The sequence below is a fragment of the Hibiscus syriacus genome, unplaced genomic scaffold, assembly GCF_006381635.1.
Source record: "Hibiscus syriacus cultivar Baekdansim isolate YM2019G1 unplaced genomic scaffold, ASM638163v2 tig00010533_pilon, whole genome shotgun sequence".
NCBI classification, from domain to species: Eukaryota; Viridiplantae; Streptophyta; class Magnoliopsida; order Malvales; family Malvaceae; genus Hibiscus; species Hibiscus syriacus.
The window spans coordinates 1,444,795-1,451,023 of NW_024062223.1; positions in this window are offsets into that span (position 1 = coordinate 1,444,795).

A 6,229-nucleotide genomic window follows, 5' to 3' on the forward strand; every position below is an offset into this window, starting at 1 on the left:
CATATGGTCTTATAAGTTACCATTTGTACAATCAATATCACACATGAAATTCCATAAGGAAACAAACATATTATCATATCACTTTATTAATATTATCTATTTAATAGCCCATGATACAAATGTGAGAACTAAATATATACGAGTACATAGAGGTTGTGCACTAATACTGTCACCACAGCTCATATAATTGCACCGAAGTGCCACGTAGAATTGCACCGGAGTGCCACGTAGAATTGCACCGGAGTGCCGTGTAGAATTGCACCGTAGTGCCATATAATAATGTCCATAAGGACCACATATCATTCCTTAAGAATCATATACATATATTAGGGATCAAGTATGTGTCTCACCAGACTTCACACATGTTCCAAAGAATACATATATGTCCCGAAGGACCACATATCATTCCTTAAGAATCATATACATATGCCAAGGATCAAGTACGTGTCTCACCAGACTTCACACATGTTCCAAAGAATACATATATGTCCCGAAGGACCACATAGACCCTCGACTCTTGGCATGCCAACTATACCCATAGCTCTCATGACACATAACATGGGCATTATCTTTTATATCCTTTTATATATTCATGTAACCATATCATATATTCATATAAGCTCATGGTTTCATTCACATATACATGTAATCACGTAATTCATGTCAATTCTTATATGAGTTCATATTCATATAAACATCGGATTCACCCTCATGTATCACATATACTTTCTCTTTCATATGGCTCATACATTTCTCATGTGTTCATATGACATGTAAATCATTGTCATCTTATCATGTTATCACATAAACATATCATCTTACAATACATACAAAAACACATCAATACCTATATTCACATATACCTATCATTTCATTATCCTTATTATTATTCTTATCATCACCCTTAATCCCTTTTACTTACCATATTCATATCAATAACACATATAAATCACAACAAATACATACTTCTATGAATTCATGTTTTTCATTATTGGAAATAGACTTATCGCAAGTCTTATTTTCCATTGAACCTCATATACTAAATAATGTGCACTCACCTTAGCCTTGTTTGCTTTGAATCAATCTTAATCCTTAGATTGTTCCAGAACAAGCTTCATTCTATATCTACATCATAATAATACATTGAAACATATCAATATACTAATTGATATCTTCTAAATTGTCACTTCTTAGGCTAAAAGAAAAGCCCATTTCATCTTTTAATGAAGGTATGCATCGATACACTGCACAGTGTATCGATGCATTCCCTATCGGTGCATCGATGCACTACCTGTGCATCGGTGCATAAAATACATTCGATGTTTATTTATTACTGGGATGCATCGATGCATGCCTTATGCATCGATGCACTAATTGCATTCGATGTTTTTAGATTAAAAGAGTGCATCGGTGCACTACCTGTGCATCGATACACCTTCAAACAATTTCTAGGTTTTAACCTTGATGCATCGGTGCACTATGAATATGCATCGATGCACTCTGCCCAGAATCCTCTTTTTGAACCCGAAAATTCATTATTTTTGGATTAAATCATTCATATTTCAACCCCTTTCATATTCCTAACTTACATATACATACTTAAACTCATTAATATTCATTTATCTCATCTTTAACCTCAAAATTCCATCTTTCATATGGAAATCAATAATCATACCCAATTTTCCATGTTATCCAAACTTAATTCTAACACTTCTAACTTTTTATTCTTATAGATGACAAGTCAAATTCATCATCCAAATTCATTTAAACCTTCTTATTTAAAATTTCACTTAAAACCCTATTTTCTTTAATATCTTCTAACCTCTTCATCTTTGAGTTTTCACTTATCTTTAGACTTCTTTAAGCTTTCTTACTTTCCAAAGAATCAAAACCAACTTAGAATTCAAATAATAATCAAATAATACAAATTCTCACCTTTGCTCTTGGCTTCCACGCGTGAAGAAGAAAGGAGAAGAAGAAAACTCATTTCCCTCATTTTCCACGTTTTTTATATCCCCTAAAAGAGAAATAAAAATCTTCTCTTAGAAAAGACCATAATACCCTTATTACTTTCAAACTTTACTATTAAATCCAACCTCAAAATTCTCCAATTAAAATTCTAAACTTTTAACTTATTTCGAAATTGAACACAATGCTTTCAAAATTCACCTTTAGGTCACTAGCCTGATATTGAGGATGTTACAAATCTTTCCTCCTTTTTAAGAAAATTCGTCCCCGAATTTTCACTGCATATCCTGAGAAGAACATATCTTCTAACGTTCTCATGCTGCTTTCTGAACTTAATCTTTTGTATCATCATTAATAACTTGGTTCTTATCTTTTCAATTATTCAACTACCTTTTTACTTTATATCTCCTATCATGTCACTTATCAGATAGACAATAACATTAATTCTTATTACCTAAACTCATAAATCAATCAAATTCCTTGTCAATCTTCAATTGTCTTTCAAGAATCACCAAACTTTTATTTCATCCTTACTTGACTGACTCCAAAACTTCCTTAATACATATAAATCTTTCTTCATTTCTCTGACTACATCCACTTGACCAAGAAACATAACCTTAAATCTTCATCATAACTGATTAAACATACACTTTGCATAACTGATTAAACATACACTTTGCATAACTAAACAATTTCTCATATCACCTGACATACCTTTCTTACTTCTAGTTAAACTTATAATCTATATCTCAACATAACCTTTATCACATCTGATTCTTTAAACTTCATCCTTTTTTTTCCTTCATAAATCAAAATCTTCTTATACATCAATCATATCTTTCTTTCATGTTCACATACTCTATTCTTATCACTTAAACTTATCTCTGATTACCAATCTTTATTATATCTTTATAACTTTACTAATCAACTTCACTTATACAGAACCTCATTCTTATCGTATTTTGCTTGTATTTTCTTCCTCCAAAATTTTCTTTAAAACACATAAATATTTATCTCCTTGCCTATATCATATCTATATGATCAAAATACACAACCACATCCAGATTCGTATCTCATTTGATTAACTTACTTTATGTTTCCTTCAAATCTGATAACTCTAACATCCATGTCATTACAGCTAATTAATAACAACTTTTCAATCTAGGGCGTAAGCCCTGATCAAATTAATCATAAACATCATTTCAGTTAAAATTAACCCAGTCTAATTCACTTATTGAACCCATACTCTCATTCATGTACAGTATTATGCCTTGTCTCCTTTATTACCTTTCATTTCAATGATTAAAATACATAACCATATCTCAATCCACACCATACATAATTAGCTTACCCTGAAATCATCTTCTAATCCTTTAACTTTAATACACTACTATCTTATAACTCTGTTAGTCAACATCGGTTCTTCCAATCTAAAACGTAAACCTTCATCGAACCATTCATATACATTCTTTGCAGTCGGAATTATTTCAACAATAGTTTACTCAACTAATCAAATAAACATTCAATCTCATACACCATGTCACTTCCATTATTCAAGCTTAACATTCTAACTTCCTTTATTTATAAACTGATCATTGATGTACCCATACTTAAACTCTTCTTATCAATCCTTAGTTTTACTCAAACATTTGAATCCTCACTTCCTTCACTCTATCACATTACTATAATCACAGCATACAACTGTATCCAGATTCACTTCATATTTGGTTATCATAACCTACAATATCTTGAAATTTCAATACATTCTGTCCCATAATCTTGTTAGCCAACGCTAACTCTTTCCATCTTAAATAAAAAAAAACAGTATCTACCTCACTTGATACATTTAAAATACTTCTTATCCTTCACATTATTTAATCTCTAGCAAGGCACTTAATCCATTCCTCCACTTGTTTCAAAAATCACCAGATTTCAATACTCATCTAATCCATTTAAAATACTTTTTCTGCTTCGATTTACATAACTTCTGAAAGAGCTTTTTAACCCAATTCACAAGGGTTGTCTTTAACCCTGACTTGTCCTCAATTAACTCTTTATTTAATCTTTCAAGATCAAACCTACTGTTGGAGTCTGTCGAACTCTCATCTGATTTGATTCTCTGACGGAGAATACAACTAATTCATGTCTGGTTTAAAGTTGAACCAGAATCTCTACCTTTCTTTGATGGTGCTAAAATTCTATGAAGCACTAATTCTCTTAATCATCTGAGATTTTTTTTCCCAATCCTTTTATTCTTAGCTCTCTCTAGAGCTTTAACACGATTAACCATTTCTTGAAATGAGAACAACTTCAAAACCAATAAAACTCTTTTAATTTAAGGCACAAGTCTTAAACAATCAATCACATGTATCCTTTTTATCCTTCTTAATCAGAATCAATTCAACAATAAATCTGTTTAACTTATCAAACTTACTTTCATACACATGCATGGGTAATTCCCTTGCTTCAAGCTCATATATTCGAGCTTCATTTATCCGCCATACTCTAACTTGTCAAAGTAGTAACGAAACTACTCAATTTAATTTCTCCTCTTTGGAGAAATAAAAACCTTCTATCATATCATCTAACCATAGGTCTGTAACAACAGAACCTTCCTCAAATCCATCCTTGAACTCGGGTGCTCTTAACTTTTCAACTAATTCGATACATTCATTCTATGAGTTAAAAAAAATATAAATTGAAAATTCATCAGAATATTCTTCAACATGGTGAAGACATTCCCTAAATTTATACAGGCACTTCCTGAGGTTTTTCGCTCTTCTCCATGCCTGGCCAGGGCAGGTGAATACTATTACCTTCAGTCTATTACCTTGTGCTTCACTTTGGAAGCTCTCATGATCATACATCTAATATAACATAAAATTTTAATTCTATTAGCAAGACAATACACTCCTTACACTATCAGATCAGAAATTATTCACTCTATGTTGGAATGTATACTTTTTAAAACACTTTTTACTTCGATTTATGCCTAGAATCGGCTAAATCGTAGCTCTGATACCATTAAATGTAACACCCCAACCCGTATCCGACCCAGATACGAATCCGAGGTGTCCCATTGACCTTTTAAAACATGTACTTGTATAAAATAGTAGGTAATTTAAAACTTTTATAACATATAAATGACTAATTTACATAAAAGATATTTTCATTATTACAAAACCAATCAGAGCGTGTATATTTCACTTATTTATTTACATATAACTATTCGAAACATTTATAAAACGGTTCATAGCTTAAACAATATATTCTTTTGAAAACATGCCAACTAGAACTTTATATACTAAAAATACATATTATTCACCTCTTTTCTGATCTGACCTTTAGTAAGGAGAACTGACCTGTCTTGCTCCACATTGCTCTTTACTCTTCTCGAAACCTACGTGTAAATCACTTACACGCTAAGTCAAAGACTTAGTGAGGCATATAAACATATAAGGTAAACGGTAACTAATAATCATACCTAAACAATTACTACTATCATTTCATACCACTCATACTTTTACATGTAACAAATATATGCATACATATATGTCATTATCATTCATATCTCTTATCTCATGTTCCTATGATCTCTTATGTCCATATCATATAACATATACCATAACCAATTGCACATATACATATCATGTCATGTAAACCATATATATATATATTATTATCATAAAACACGTACACCCAAGCAACTATATTATCATCTTCATTTCTTTCTTATTTTATCACTATCATTGATTCCTTTCATCATATGGTCTTATAAGTTACCATTTGTACAATCAATATCACACATGAAATTCCACAAGGAAACAAACATATTATCATATCACTTTATTAATATTATCTATTTAATAGCCCATGATACACATGTGAGAACTAAAGATATGCGAGTACATAGAGGTTGTGCACTAATGTTGTCACCACAGCTCATATAATTGCACCGGAGTGCCACGTAGAATTGCACCGGAGTGCCGTGTAGAATTGCACCGTAGTGCCATATAATATTGTCCATAAGGACCACATATCATTCCTTAAGAATCATATACATATACTAGGGATCAAGTATGTGTCTCACCAGACTTCACACATGTTCCAAAGAATACATATATGTCCCGAAGGACCACATATCATTCCTTAATAATCATATACATATGCCAAGGATAAAGTATGTGTCTCACCAGACTTCACACATGTTCCAAAAAAACATATATATCCCGAAGGACCACATAGACCCTCGACTCTTAGC